Here is a 15,663-nt window from a genome sequence, read left to right as displayed (position 1 = left end):
GTTCCTAAAAGAGGTGGAAGTGCAATAGACTTCAGATCATGAGGTCTCAGGATCAAATCCTATTGTCAACTTGAAATCAAATATTTTATGGGTACGCTTTGAAAGAGAGAGTGTTCTTTATTAGGTTATGTAGATCGCCCTCTGAAATGTCCCTTATTAGACAATTTGTCAGGATCAAATCCTGGTTCCCCCTTGAATCATGTACTTTCTATGTGTATCTTGAGAGAGGGAGTGCTCCTTTTTTGGTTATGTTACTCAATCTAAAATGTCCCTCATTAGATGTTTTTCCCCCCGTCAGACAGTTCCTAACAGAGATGGAATTGCAATAGTCTTAGGATCAAGAGGTCTCAGGTTCAAATCCTATAGTCAACATGAAATCAAATACTTTATGGGTATGTTGTCAAAGAGAGAGTGTTATGTATTAGGTTATGTAGATCTCCAGCTAAAATGTACCTTATTCGAGAATTTTTCCGCCTTTAGATAGTTTCTAGCAGAGGGGGTATAGCTCAGTGGTAGAGCATTTGACTGCAGATCAAGAGGTCCCAGGTTCAAATCCTGGTGCCCCCTTAAAATCAAGTGCTTTCTAAGAGTATAATTAGGGTTAGAGTACACCTTTTTAAAATTATGTTACTCAATCTAAAATGTCCCTAATTAGATGGTTTTTCTCTCAGTTGAACCGTTCCTAAAAGAGGTGGAAGTGCAATAGACTTCAGATCATGAGGTCTCAGGATCAAATCCTATTGTCAACTTGAAATCAAATATTTTATGGGTACGCTTTGAAAGAGAGAGTGTTCTTTATTAGGTTATGTAGATCGCCCTCTGAAATGTCCCTTATTAGACAATTTGTCAGGATCAAATCCTGGTTCCCCCTTGAATCATGTACTTTCTATGTGTATCTTGAGAGAGGGAGTGCTCCTTTTTGGTTATGTTACTCAATCTAAAATGTCCCTCATTAGATGTTTTTTCTCTCTGTCAGACAGTTCCTAACAGAGATGGAATTGCAATAGTCTTAGGTTCAAGAGGTCTCAGGTTCAAATCCTATAGTCAACATGAAATCAAATACTTTATGGGTATGTTGTCAAAGAGAGAGTGTTATGTATTAGGTTATGTAGATCTCCAGCTAAAATGTACCTTATTCGAGAATTTTTCCGCCTTTAGATAGTTTCTAGCAGAGGGGGTATAGCTCAGTGGTAGAGCATTTGACTGCAGATCAAGAGGTCCCAGGTTCAAATCCTGGTGCCCCCTTAAAATCAAGTGCTTTCTAAGAGTATAATTAGGGTTAGAGTACACTTTTTAAAATTATGTTACTCAATCTAAAATGTCCCTAATTAGATGGTTTTTTTCTCAGTTGAACCGTTCCTAAAAGAGGTGGAAGTGCAATAGACTTCAGATCATGAGGTCTCAGGATCAAATCCTATTGTCAACTTGAAATCAAATATTTTATGGGTACGCTTTGAAAGAGAGAGTGTTCTTTATTAGGTTATGTAGATCGCCCTCTGAAATGTCCCTTATTAGACAATTTGTCAGGATCAAATCCTGGTTCCCCCTTGAATCATGTACTTTCTATGTGTATCTTGAGAGAGGGAGTGCTCCTTTTTGGTTATGTTACTCAATCTAAAATGTCCCTCATTAGATGTTTTTTCTCTCTGTCAGACAGTTCCTAACAGAGATGGAATTGCAATAGTCTTAGGTTCAAGAGGTCTCAGGTTCAAATCCTATAGTCAACATGAAATCAAATACTTTATGGGTATGTTGTCAAAGAGAGAGTGTTATGTATTAGGTTATGTAGATCTCCAGCTAAAATGTACCTTATTCGAGAATTTTTCCGCCTTTAGATAGTTTCTAGCAGAGGGGGTATAGCTCAGTGGTAGAGCATTTGACTGCAGATCAAGAGGTCCCAGGTTCAAATCCTGGTGCCCCCTTAAAATCAAGTGCTTTCTAAGAGTATAATTAGGGTTAGAGTACACTTTTTAAAATTATGTTACTCAATCTAAAAATGTCCCTAATTAGATGGTTTTTCTCTCAGTTGAACCGTTCCTAAAAGAGGTGGAAGTGCAATAGACTTCAGATCATGAGGTCTCAGGATCAAATCCTATTGTCAACTTGAAATCAAATATTTTATGGGTACGCTTTGAAAGAGAGAGTGTTCTTTATTAGGTTATGTAGATCGCCCTCTGAAATGTCCCTTATTAGACAATTTGTCAGGATCAAATCCTGGTTCCCCCTTGAATCATGTACTTTCTATGTGTATCTTGAGAGAGGGAGTGCTCCTTTTTGGTTATGTTACTCAATCTAAAATGTCCCTCATTAGATGTTTTTTCTCTCTGTCAGACAGTTCCTAACAGAGATGGAATTGCAATAGTCTTAGGTTCAAGAGGTCTCAGGTTCAAATCCTATAGTCAACATGAAATCAAATACTTTATGGGTATGTTGTCAAAGAGAGAGTGTTATGTATTAGGTTATGTAGATCTCCAGCTAAAATGTACCTTATTCGAGAATTTTTCCGCCTTTAGATAGTTTCTAGCAGAGGGGGTATAGCTCAGTGGTAGAGCATTTGACTGCAGATCAAGAGGTCCCAGGTTCAAATCCTGGTGCCCCCTTAAAATCAAGTGCTTTCTAAGAGTATAATTAGGGTTAGAGTACACTTTTTAAAATTATGTTACTCAATCTAAAATGTCCCTAATTAGATGGTTTTTCTCTCAGTTGAACCGTTCCTAAAAGAGGTGGAAGTGCAATAGACTTCAGATCATGAGGTCTCAGGATCAAATCCTATTGTCAACTTGAAATCAAATATTTTATGGGTACGCTTTGAAAGAGAGAGTGTTCTTTATTAGGTTATGTAGATCGCCCTCTGAAATGTCCCTTATTAGACAATTTGTCAGGATCAAATCCTGGTTCCCCCTTGAATCATGTACTTTCTATGTGTATCTTGAGAGAGGGAGTGCTCCTTTTTGGTTATGTTACTCAATCTAAAATGTCCCTCATTAGATGTTTTTTCTCTCTGTCAGACAGTTCCTAACAGAGATGGAATTGCAATAGTCTTAGGTTCAAGAGGTCTCAGGTTCAAATCCTATAGTCAACATGAAATCAAATACTTTATGGGTATGTTGTCAAAGAGAGAGTGTTATGTATTAGGTTATGTAGATCTCCAGCTAAAATGTACCTTATTCGAGAATTTTTCCGCCTTTAGATAGTTTCTAGCAGAGGGGTATAGCTCAGTGGTAGAGCATTTGACTGCAGATCAAGAGGTCCCAGGTTCAAATCCTGGTGCCCCCTTAAAATCAAGTGCTTTCTAAGAGTATAATTAGGGTTAGAGTACACCTTTTAAAATTATGTTACTCAATCAAAAATGTCCCTAATTAGATGGTTTTTCTCTCAGTTGAACCGTTCCTAAAAGAGGTGGAAGTGCAATAGACTTCAGATCATGAGGTCTCAGGATCAAATCCTATTGTCAACTTGAAATCAAATATTTTATGGGTACGCTTTGAAAGAGAGAGTGTTCTTTATTAGGTTATGTAGATCGCCCTCTGAAATGTCCCTTATTAGACAATTTGTCAGGATCAAATCCTGGTTCCCCCTTGAATCATGTACTTTCTATGTGTATCTTGAGAGAGGGAGTGCTCCTTTTTTGGTTATGTTACTCAATCTAAAATGTCCCTCATTAGATGTTTTTTCTCTCTGTCAGACAGTTCCTAACAGAGATGGAATTGCAATAGTCTTAGGTTCAAGAGGTCTCAGGTTCAAATCCTATAGTCAACATGAAATCAAATACTTTATGGGTATGTTGTCAAAGAGAGAGTGTTATGTATTAGGTTATGTAGATCTCCAGCTAAAATGTACCTTATTCGAGAATTTTTCCGCCTTTAGATAGTTTCTAGCAGAGGGGGTATAGCTCAGTGGTAGAGCATTTGACTGCAGATCAAGAGGTCCCAGGTTCAAATCCTGGTGCCCCCTTAAAATCAAGTGCTTTCTAAGAGTATAATTAGGGTTAGAGTACACCTTTTAAAATTATGTTACTCAATCTAAAATGTCCCTAATTAGATGGTTTTTCTCTCAGTTGAACCGTTCCTAAAAGAGGTGGAAGTGCAATAGACTTCAGATCATGAGGTCTCAGGATCAAATCCTATTGTCAACTTGAAATCAAATATTTTATGGGTACGCTTTGAAAGAGAGAGTGTTCTTTATTAGGTTATGTAGATCGCCCTCTGAAATGTCCCTTATTAGACAATTTGTCAGGATCAAATCCTGGTTCCCCCCTTGAATCATGTACTTTCTATGTGTATCTTGAGAGAGGGAGTGCTCCTTTTTTGGTTATGTTACTCAATCTAAAATGTCCCTCATTAGATGTTTTTCTCTCTGTCAGACAGTTCCTAACAGAGATGGAATTGCAATAGTCTTAGGATCAAGAGGTCTCAGGTTCAAATCCTATAGTCAACATGAAATCAAATACTTTATGGGTATGTTGTCAAAGAGAGAGTGTTATGTATTAGGTTATGTAGATCTCCAGCTAAAATGTACCTTATTCGAGAATTTTTCCGCCTTTAGATAGTTTCTAGCAGAGGGGGTATAGCTCAGTGGTAGAGCATTTGACTGCAGATCAAGAGGTCCCGGTTCAAATCCTTGGGCCCCCTTAAAATCAAGTGCTTTCTAAGAGTATAATTAGGGTTAGAGTACACCTTTTAAAATTATGTTACTCAATCTAAAATGTCCCTAATTAGATGGTTTTTCTCTCAGTTGAACCGTTCCTAAAAGAGGTGGAAGTGCAATAGACTTCAGATCATGAGGTCTCAGGATCAAATCCTATTGTCAACTTGAAATCAAATATTTTATGGGTACGCTTTGAAAGAGAGAGTGTTCTTTATTAGGTTATGTAGATCGCCCTCTGAAATGTCCCTTATTAGACAATTTGTCAGGATCAAATCCTGGTTCCCCCTTGAATCATGTACTTTCTATGTGTATCTTGAGAGAGGGAGTGCTCCTTTTTTGGTTATGTTACTCAATCTAAAATGTCCCTCATTAGATGTTTTTTCTCTCTGTCAGACAGTTCCTAACAGAGATGGAATTGCAATAGTCTTAGGTTCAAGAGGTCTCAGGTTCAAATCCTATAGTCAACATGAAATCAAATACTTTATGGGTATGTTTTCAAAGAGAGAGTGTTATGTATTAGGTTATGTAGATCTCCAGCTAAAATGTACCTTATTCGAGAATTTTTCCGCCTTTAGATAGTTTCTAGCAGAGGGGGTATAGCTCAATGCTAGAGCATTTGACTGCAGATCAAGAGGTCCCAGGTTCAAATCATGGTGCCCCCTTAAAATCAAGTGTTTTCTAAGAGTATAATTAGGGTTAGAGTACACCTTTTAAAATTATGTTACTCAATCTAAAATGTCCCTAATTAGATGGTTTTTCTCTCAGTTGAACCGTTCCTAAAAGAGGTGGAAGTGCAATAGACTTCAGATCATGAGGTCTCAGGATCAAATCCTATTGTCAACTTGAAATCAAATATTTTATGGGTACGCTTTGAAAGAGAGAGTGTTCTTTATTAGGTTATGTAGATCGCCCTCTGAAATGTCCCTTATTAGACAATTTGTCAGGATCAAATCCTGGTTCCCTCTTGAATCATGTACTTTCTATTTGTATCTTGAGAGAGGGAGTGCTCCTTTTTTGGTTATGTTACTCAATCTAAAATGTCCCTCATTAGATGTTTTTTCTCTCTGTCAGACAGTTCCTAACAGAGGTGGAATTGCAATAGTCTTAGGATCAAGAGGTCTCTGGTTCAAATCCTATAGTCAACATGAAATCAAATACTTTATGGGTATGTTGTCAAAGAGAGAGTGTTATGTATTAGGTTATGTAGATCTCCAGCTAAAATGTACCTTATTAGAGAATTTTTCCGCCTTTAGATATTTTCAAGCAGAGGGGGTATAGCTCAGTGGTAGAGCATTTGACTGCAGGTCAAGAGGTCCCAGGTTCAAATCGTAGTAACCCCTTAAAATCAAGTGCTTTTTAAGTGCTTTTTAAGTAACATTAGGGTTAGAGTACACCTTTTAAAATGATGTTACTCAATCTAAAATGTCCCTAATTAGATGGTTTTACTCTCAGTTGAACCGTTCCTAATTAGGTGGAAGTGCAATAGACTTCAGATCAAGAGGTCTCAGGATCAAATCCTATTGTCAACTTGAAATCAAATACTTTATGGGTATGTTGTCAAAGAGAGAGTGTTCTTTATTAGGTTAAGTAGATCGCCCTCTGAAATGTCCCTTATTAGACAATTTGTCAGGATCAAATCCTGGTTCCCCCTTGAATCATGTACTTTCTATGTGTATCTTGAGAGAGGGAGTGCTCCTTTTTGGTTATGTTACTCAATCTAAAATGTCCCTCATTAGATGTTTTTTCTCTCTGTCAGACAGTTCCTAACAGAGATGGAATTGCAATAGTCTTAGGTTCAAGAGGTCTCAGGATCAAATCCTATTGTCAACTTGAAATCAAATACTTTATGGGTATGTTGTCAAAGAGAGAGTGTTATGTAGATCTCCAGCTAAAATGTACCTTATTCAAGAATTTTTCCGCCTTTAGATAGATTCTAGCAGAGGGGGTATAGCTCAGTGGTAGAGCATTTGAATGCAGATCAAGAGGTCCCTTAAAATCAAGTGCTTTCTAAGAGTATAATTAGGGTTAGAGTCCACCTTTTAAAATTATGTTACTCAATCTAAAATGTCCCAAATTAGATGGTTTTTCTCTCAGTTGAACCGTTCCTAATTAGGTGGAAGTGCAATAGACTTCAGATCAAGAGGTCTCAGGATCAAATCCTATTGTCAACTTGAAATCAAATATTTTATGGGTACGCTTTGAAAGAGAGAGTGTTCTTTATTAGGTTATGTAGATCGCCCTCTGAAATGTCCCTTATTAGACAATTTGTCAGGATCAAATCCTGGTTCCCCCTTGAATCATTTACTTTCTATGTGTATCTTGAGAGAGGGAGTGCTCCTTTTTTGGTTATGTTATTCAATCTAAAATGTCCCTCATTAGATGTTTTTTCTCTCTGTCAGACAGTTCCTAACAGAGGTGGAATTGCAATAGTCTTAGGATCAAGAGGTCTCAGGTTCAAATCCTATAGTCAAAATAAAATCAAATACTTTATGGGTATGTTTTCAAAGAGAGAGTAAAATGTATTAGGTTATGTAGATCTCCAGCTAAAATGTACCTTATTCGAGAATTTTTCGGCCTTTAGATAGTTTCTTGCAGAGGGGGTGTAGCTCAGTGGTAGAGCATTTGACTGCAGATCAAGAGGTCCCAAGTTCAAATCCTGGTGCCCCTTAAAAATCTAGTGCTTTCTAAGAGTATAATTAGGGTAGGAGTACACCATTTAACATTATGTTACTCAATCTAAAATGTCCCTCATTAGATGGTTTTTCTCTCAGTTGAACCGTTCCTAAAAGAGTTGGAAATGCAATAGACTTCAGATCAAGAGGTTTCAGGATCAAATCCTATTGTCAACTTGAAATGAAATACTTTATGGGTTCGCTTTCAAAGAGAGAGTGTTCATTATTAGATTATGTAGATCGCCCTCTGAAATGTCCCTTATTAGACAATTTCTCAGGATCAAATCCTGGTTCGCCCTTGAATCATGTACTTTCTATGTGTATCTTGAGAGAGGGAGTGCTCCTTTTTTGGCTATGATACTCAATCTAAAATGTCCCTCATTAGATGGTTTTTCTCTCTGTCAGACAGTTCCTAACAGAGGTAGAATTGCAATTGTCTTAGGATCAAGAGGTCTCAGGTTCAAATCCTATAGTCAACATGAAATCAAATACTTTTTGGGTACGTTTTCAAAGAGAGAGTGTTATGTATTAGGTTATGTAGTTGACAACTATCAGCCCTCAACAAGTGTTACGATCATTAGGTTTCTTGTAAAGATCAATATATAGAACATTATTTTCACACAAGATCAGAAGATGAAGAAAACTGATTTGACGTGTATCAGATTGCATAGTAAATCTCAAATGTTCAGAACAGGAGTTAAGAAAAGCATGGAATGCCTGGAGCTGTTCTGCATCACCCCTCCATAGAACAAAAATATCATCAATATACCGTTTCCAAATAATGATGTTAGGCAAGAAAACGTTTTTGAGAGGGTTGAAAATGGACTGTTTCTCCATGTAACCCACATACAAATTAGCATAGTTAGGAGCCATGGGGGATCTCATAGCAGTACCCTTCGTCTGAAGAAAGAAATCATTTAGAAACATGAAATAGTTATGTGTGAGTACTATTTCAGCCAATGTTATAATGCAGGCACTGGAAGGTAGTTAATTAGTCTCACGTTGCAGAAGAAAATGTTCCATGGCTTCAATACCGCCCTCGTGTGGAATATTTGTGTATAACGACTCAACATCAAAAGTAACTAACAAGGTATTCTCAGGGAGAGGATCAAGAGATTCAATGATAGAGATCATACTGCTGGTGTCCTTTACAAAGGAGGGGAGCTGTTCTGCGAGTGGTCTAATAAAAAAGTAAAGAAAAGTCGATAAAAGGGGCCGTTACTGCATCAATGCCCGCTACAATAGGGCGCCCTGGAGGTTTTGAAAACATTCTTGTGTAATTTCGGCAAAGTATAGAAAGTGGCAATTTTAGGGTGTTGAATAGCCAGAAAGTCATGTTCTTTTTTGGTTATCTGACCAGAATTTAAATACCCATCTAGGACAGTAAAGATAATATTCTGAAATTGGGAAGTGGGGTCACTTCTGAGTTTCTTGTAAAATGTGTTGTCTAGCAGCTGTCTATGACACTCATTTACATAAACTGTCCTATCCATGAGTACAACCGACCCGCCTTTATCAGCAGGACGGATAAGGACTGACGTATCGGATTGTAAATCAAGCAAAGCTTGTTTTTCATCCTTAGGTAAATTATGGAAAGATTTGGACTCCTGTTTGTTCTGAAGGAGATGAGCAACATCTTTTTCAACAAGTCTGCAATATGTCTCAATAGAGTGATTGCGATTGGCTGGAGGTATAAAATAACTCTTGCTTCTAAAAGGAGTCGGAGTATGTGCAGGTGAGTAACCTACTGGTTCAATAGAAATGTCAGGATTAGGGGAGCTAAAGTATTCCCTTAAACGGATGTTTCTAAAAAACTGGAACATGTCTACCTTAACATCAAAATCGTTACACTGGGTTGTAGGCAAAAAAGATAACACTTTATTAAGCAAAGAGACATGGGCAGGGCTCAATATCTTGCTTGATAAATTAAAGACACTCAGTCCCGTGGGTTCTGGGACCGTGTGAACGGTCTCCTCTGCCTCTGATAGTCGTTTCTTCTTACCCCGTCGGGTGCGGCATCTCGTCGATGTGTTTGCCTGCGGCCACCTGCGCCCTTCCGTTGGCCCAGTCTCTCATTGAGTAAAAAACTACCACTGGAAGCCGATGAGGCGCTGGTTGTAGACTGTTGGTCAGACGGGGGTGGATGGAAGTAAGCGTCATCCCTCCTGCGTCTGCCATGGAGAGGAGGAGCAGGACCTCCTCTGTCAGGGTTTCTCCAGAAGTAGACTTTGTCCTCGGCCTTGTCTTTTTTGTCTTGGTTGAATTTAATGATTTTAAGATCCTTTATTTCTGTGGACAACTTGTCCTGGAGCGCTTGGTTAGTTTTCATCAGTTCATTGAATATGCCATCATCATTAACAGCTATTTGTAGAGCAGTGCGTTTGTCTTTAATTGTGTTATCGATTTCACTAAAATTCTTTTTCAACTGGTCAACAATTAATGTCATCAAATCAATAGAGCATTTGTTCAGGATGGCACACCAGCGCTCACAGAAATCATCTGTGCGCTGTCCCAATGATGGCTCTTTTTGCCACCTGAGTCCCAGTGGAATAATACCTTGACGTACGTAATCACTTAGAGTGACTATATGTAGATGTGTTCTCGTCTGGCGCTTAGATAAATGTAACAGTTCTTTCGAGAGGTCAGAATTACCTCCCGGCATGTCAAAAAGGGACTCCGAAACAATGTTACTCAATCTAAAATGTCCCTCATTAGACACTTCATTCTCTCAGTCAGACAGTTCCTAAGAGGTGTAATTGCAATAGTCTTAGGATCAAGAGGTCTCAGGTTCAAATCATATAGTCAACATGAAATCAAATACTTCATGGGTATGTTTTCAAAGAGAGAGTGTTATGTATTAGGTTATGTAGATCTCCAGCTAAAATGTACCATATTCGAGAATTTTTCCGCCTTTAGATAGTTTCTAGCAGAGGGGTTATAGCTCAGTGCTAGAGCATTTGACTGCAGATCAAGAGGTCCCTGGTGCCCCCTTAAAATCAAGTGCTTTCTAAGAGCATATTAGGGTAGGAGTACACCTTTTAAAATTATGTTACTCAATCTAAAATGTCCCTCATTAGATGGTTTTCTCTCTCAGTTGAACAGTTCCTAAAAGAGGTGGAAATGCAATAGACTTCAGATCAAGAGGTCTCAGGTTCAAATTCTATTGTTAACTTGAAATCAAATACTTTATGGGTATGTTTTCAAAGAGAGAGTGTTCTTTATTAGGTTATGTAGATCTCCCTCTGAAATGTCCATTAGACAATTTCTCCGGATCAAATCCTGGTTCCCCCTTGAATCATGTACTTTCTATATGTATCTTGAGAGAGGGAGTGCTCCTTTTTTGGTTATGTTACTCAATCTAAAATGTCCCTCATTAGATACATCATTCTCTCTGTCAGACAGTTCCTAACAGAGGTGGAATTGCAATAGTCTTAGGATCAAGAGGTCTCAGGTTCAAATCCTATAGTCAACATGAAATCAAATACTTTATGGGTACGCTTTCAAAGAGAGAGTGTTCTTTATTAGGTTATGTAGATCTCCAGCTAAAATGTACTTTATTAGAGAATTTTTCTTGCTTTAGATAGTTTCTAGCAGAGGGGTTATAGCTCAGTGCTAGAGCATTTGACTGCAGATCAAGAGGTCCCAGGTTCAAATCCTGGTGCCCCCTTAAAATCAAGTGCTTTCTAAGAGCATATTAGGGTAGGGGTACACCTCTTATAATTATGTTTCTCAATCTAAAATGTCCCTCATTAGATGGTTTTTCTCTGAGTTGAACCGTTCCTAAAAGAGATGGAAGTGCAATAGACTTCAGATCATGAGGTCTCAGGTTCAAATCCTATTGTTAACTTGAAATTAAATACTTTATTTGTATGTTTTCAAAGAGAGAGTGTTCTTAATTAGGTTATGTAGATCGCCCTCTGAAATGTCCCTTATTAGACAATTTCTTAGGATCAAATCCTGGCACCCACTTGAAATCAAGTGCTTTCTATGTGTATCTTGAGAGAGGGAGTGCTCCTTTTTTGGTTAAGTTACTCAATCTAAAATGTCCCTCATTAGATGGTTTTTCTCTCTGTCAGACAGTTCCTAACAGGAGGTGGAATTGCAATAGTCTTAGGATCAAGAGGTCTCAGGTTCAAATCCTATAGTCAACATGAAATCAAATACTTTATGGGTATGTTTTCAAAGAGAGAGTGTTATGTATTAGGTCATGTACATCTCCAGCCAAAATATACCTTATTAGAGAATTTTTCCACCTTTAGATAGTTTCTAGCAGAGGGGGAATAGCTCAGTGGTAGAGCATTTGACTGCAGATCAAGCATGTTCAAATCCTGGTGCCCCCTTAAAATCAAGTGCTTTCTAAGAGAATAATTAGGGTAGGTGTCCTCCTTTTAAAATTACGTTACTCAGATTTCAAACAGGCTTTACGGCGAAAGCACACCATGCGATTATCTGAGGACTGTGCCCCATATACAAAAGCATGAAAAACATATTTCAACCAGGCAGGTGCGCCACGAATGTCAGAAAAGCGATATAATAAATGCCTTACATTTGATGATCTTCTTCTGTTGGCACTCCAAAAGGTCCCAGATACATCACAAATGGTCCTTTGGTTCGATAATGTCCTGCTTTATATCCATAAAAACTCAGTTTAGCTGGCGCGCTTCCGTCAATAATCCACCCAGTTTCCCTCCATCAAAATGCATACAAAATGAATCCCAAACGTTACTAAAAACTTTTCCAAACAAGTCAAACAACGTTTATAATCAAACCTTAGGTACCCCAATAGGTAAATAAATGATCAAATTTAAGACGGAGAATCGTTATTGTCTTTACCGGAGAAAAATACCAAAGAACTCGCTCTCTTCCATGCACTTGGAAACACTACAGCCAAAATGGGAGCCACCTAGAAAAACTACAATTTCTGGCTAATTTTTCCAAAAACCAGCATGAAACTCTTTCTAAAGACTGTTGACATCTAGTGGAAGCCCTAGGAACTGCAATCTGGGAGGATTTCGCCTTATAATAAAAGTGACAGCCATTGAAAACAGTGGTAGGCTGAACATTTTTTGTCCTCGGGGTTTTGCCTGCAATATCAGTTCTGTTATACTCACAGACATAATTTTAACAGTTTTAGAAACTTTAGTGTTTTCTATCCAAATCTACCAACTACCAAATACGCATATCCTAGCTTCTGGGCCTGAGTAACAGGCAGTTTACTTTGGGAACGCATTTCATCCGGATGTGAAAATACTGCCCCCTACCCAAGATAGGTTAAATTGCAACCATTTCAACGTATTCACCTTGCGCTGTCGGTCACGCTGGTCTGTATTTCAATTGCAACCATTTCAACGTATTCACCTCGCGCTGTCGGTCACGCTGGTCTGTATTTAAATTGCAACCATTTCAACATATTCAGCTCGCGCTGTCAGTCATGCTAGTCTGTATTTAAATTGCAACCATTTCAACGTATTCAGCACACACTGTCGGTCACGCTGGTCTGTATTTAAATTGCAACCATTTCAACGTATTCAGCTCGTGCTGCACGTATACAGGTCTTATAGTTTTTAACCATTTCAACAGCATGGGATACTTAATTGTATTCTATGCTGTGTTGGTCTTTTCCTGGTTGAACATACCAACATAACCTTGGTTTTCTTGGTGTTCAAAACAAGTTTGTTACGGCAAATCCACTCCCTAATATTTCCCAGATCTACTTGTAGAGCTTGCTGTACCTGTTGATTGTGATGCTGTATGAATTGTGGTATCATCTGCAAATATAGTATCTTGAGTTTCAGATAAGGCATAAGGAAGGTTGTTGGTATATAATAAGTAAAGAAGTGGCCCAAGGCAGCTTCCCTGCGGTATTCCACAGTTTAAAGCATGAGGGAAAGAAAACGACCAATTGATATAGGTGGACTGTTTCCTGTCAATTAGATATGACTGTACCCAATTCAGTGCTGACAATTCAAAGTTAGTTCATGATCCACTAAATCAAATGCTGCACTAACATCTAAAAATAGTACACCCAGAAACCTGCCATTATCCATAGCATTGAGCCACTGGTCAGTCATGTCAAACAATGCAGTGGTAGTGACGTGATCTTCCTGTCCGGGCTGGCACCCCCCCCCTTGGGTTGTGCGGTGGCGGAGATCTTTGTGGCCTATACTCGGCCTTGTCTCAGGATGATAAATTGGTTGTTGAGGTAGTCTCCCACAGCTCCCTGCCTGTGCCATTAAACCCCTACAACTCATCCAGAACGCAGCAGCCCGTCTGGTGTTCAACCTTCCCAAGTTCTCTCACGTCACCCCGCTCCTCCAAACACTCCACTGGCTTCCAGTTGAAGCTCGCATCTGCTACAAGACCATGGTGCTTGCCTACGGAGCTGTGAGGGGAACGGCACCTCCGTACCTTCAGGCTCTGATCAGGCCCTACACCCAAACAAGGGCACTGCGTTCATCCACCTCTGGCCTGCTGGCCCCCCTACCTCTGCGGAAGCACAGTTCCCGCTCAGCCCAGTCAAAACTGTTCGCTGCTCTGGCACCCCAATGGTGGAACAAGCTCCCTCACGACGCCAGGACAGCGGAGTCAATCACCACCTTCCGTAGACACCTGAAACCCCACCTCTTTAAGGAATACCTGGGATAGGATAAAGTAATCCTTCTAACCCCACCCCCCCAAAAAAGATAGATGTACTATTGTAAGTGGTTGTTCCACTGGATATCATAAGGTGAATCCACCAATTTGTAAGTCGCTCTGGATAAGAGCGTCTGCTAAATGACGTTAATGTAAATGTAAATGTAGTCCTCCTCAGGACTCCCCCACACCACTCTAGTGGTGTGGGGGATGCGCTTTGGCAAAGTGGGTGGGGTCATATCCTGCCTGTTTGGCCCTGTCCAGGGGTATCGTCGGATGGGGCCACAGTGTCTCCTGACCCCTCCTGTCTCAGCCTCCAGTATTTATGCTGCAGTAGTTTGTGTCGGGGGGCTAGGGTCAGTCTGTTATATCTGGAGTATTTCTCCTGTCTTATCCGGTGTCCTGTGTGAATGTAAGTATGCTCTCTCTAATTCTCTTTCTTTTTCCTCTTTCTTTTTTCTTTCTTTCTTTCTTTCTTTCTTTCTTTCTTTCTTTCTTTCTTTCGGAGGACCAGAGCCCTAGGACCATGCCTCAGGACTACCTGGCCTGATGACTCCTTGCTGTCCCCAGTCCACCTGGCCGTGCTGCTGCTCCAGTTTCAACTGTTTTGCCTGCGGCTATGGAACACTGACCTGTTCACCGGACGTGCTACCTGTCCCAGACCTGCTGTTTTCAACTCTCTAGAGACAGCAGGAGCGGTAGAGATACTCTGAATGATCGGCTATGAAAAGCCAACTGACATTTACTCCTAAGGTGCTGACCTGTTGCACCCTCGACAACCACTGTGATTATTATTATTTGACCCTGCTGGTCATCTATGAAGATTTGAACATCTTGGCCATGTTCTGTTATTATCTCCACCCGGCACAGCCAGAAGAGGACTGGCCACCCCTCATAGCCTGGATCCTCTCTAGGTTTCTTCCTAGGTTCTGGCCTTTCTAGGGAGTTTTTCCTAGCCACAGTGCTTCTACACCTGCATTGCTTGCTGTTTGGGGTTTAAGGCTGGGTTTCTGTACAGCACTTTGTGAATCAGCTGATGTAAGAAGGGCTTTATGAATACATTTGATTGATTTGATTGATTATGATAAGCATGCTGATTGGCTGTGATCAGATCATTCTTTTCCATATACTCCCATATTTGTCTACTCACAATACCCTCCAATGTCTTACTGAGTGAAGGGAGTAGACTACTTGGTTGACTATTGGCAGGAGTAATGGGTTCTTTGCTGTCTTTTGGGATTGGACACAGTTTAGCATGCTTCCATACATTTGGAAATGTACCCTTTTCCAGTGACCAATTAAATATGTATTTCGGTTGAGCTGCTATCTGGGGAGCAGCATAGCGAAGTAAAATATTGTCCATAAGATCCTAACCTGTAGATTTACCATTAGGTAATGACTTTAATAGGTTTAACACTGTCACGACACCGACGGATGGTGGCGCCCCTCCTCGGCCGGGCGGAGCTCGGCGGTCGTCGTCGCCGGCCTACTAGCTACCATCGATCCCTTTTTGTTTCACTTTCTGTTGGTTAGGTCTAGGTAGGCACGCACCTGTTTTGGGTTAGTCATTAGTAGGGGGGGGTTATTTAGTTTAGCGTAGGATGTCTGTGTTTGTGCGTGATTGTGTTTCTTGTCCGGTTTATGTGCTATAGGAACGTGTGCTGGTTTTCCTCTGCCTGTGGTTGGTTTCATTGTGTACACCACCGCAGAA

At 39.9% G+C, this 15,663-nt stretch overlaps 9 non-coding genes across 9 annotated transcripts; all 9 read left to right on the top strand.

Annotated features, from left to right (window-relative positions):
• The first annotated feature begins 495 nt into the window (after positions 1-495).
• On the top strand, positions 496-567 carry trnac-gca (transfer RNA cysteine (anticodon GCA)). Its single transcript has one exon. It is a non-coding gene; the product is annotated as a tRNA-Cys (tRNA).
• A 606-nt stretch (positions 568-1,173) lies between these two features.
• On the top strand, positions 1,174-1,245 carry trnac-gca (transfer RNA cysteine (anticodon GCA)). The gene has a single exon. It is a non-coding gene; the product is annotated as a tRNA-Cys (tRNA).
• A 605-nt stretch (positions 1,246-1,850) lies between these two features.
• Positions 1,851-1,922, top strand: trnac-gca (transfer RNA cysteine (anticodon GCA)). The gene has a single exon. It is a non-coding gene; the product is annotated as a tRNA-Cys (tRNA).
• A 606-nt stretch (positions 1,923-2,528) lies between these two features.
• On the top strand, positions 2,529-2,600 carry trnac-gca (transfer RNA cysteine (anticodon GCA)). Its single transcript has one exon. It is a non-coding gene; the product is annotated as a tRNA-Cys (tRNA).
• A 604-nt stretch (positions 2,601-3,204) lies between these two features.
• On the top strand, positions 3,205-3,276 carry trnac-gca (transfer RNA cysteine (anticodon GCA)). Its single transcript has one exon. It is a non-coding gene; the product is annotated as a tRNA-Cys (tRNA).
• A 606-nt stretch (positions 3,277-3,882) lies between these two features.
• Positions 3,883-3,954, top strand: trnac-gca (transfer RNA cysteine (anticodon GCA)). The gene has a single exon. It is a non-coding gene; the product is annotated as a tRNA-Cys (tRNA).
• Positions 3,955-5,237: 1,283 nt separating this feature from the next.
• Positions 5,238-5,309, top strand: trnac-gca (transfer RNA cysteine (anticodon GCA)). The gene has a single exon. It is a non-coding gene; the product is annotated as a tRNA-Cys (tRNA).
• Positions 5,310-7,243: 1,934 nt separating this feature from the next.
• Positions 7,244-7,315, top strand: trnac-gca (transfer RNA cysteine (anticodon GCA)). The gene has a single exon. It is a non-coding gene; the product is annotated as a tRNA-Cys (tRNA).
• Positions 7,316-10,914: 3,599 nt separating this feature from the next.
• Positions 10,915-10,986, top strand: trnac-gca (transfer RNA cysteine (anticodon GCA)). Its single transcript has one exon. It is a non-coding gene; the product is annotated as a tRNA-Cys (tRNA).
• The last annotated feature ends 4,677 nt before the right edge of the window (positions 10,987-15,663 follow it).

Source organism: Salmo salar, chromosome ssa09, assembly GCF_905237065.1.
Source record: "Salmo salar chromosome ssa09, Ssal_v3.1, whole genome shotgun sequence".
NCBI lineage: Eukaryota > Metazoa > Chordata > Actinopteri > Salmoniformes > Salmonidae > Salmo > Salmo salar.
Note: the sequence above shows the minus strand (reverse complement) of the source record. Positions and strands in the feature narration are given on the sequence as shown.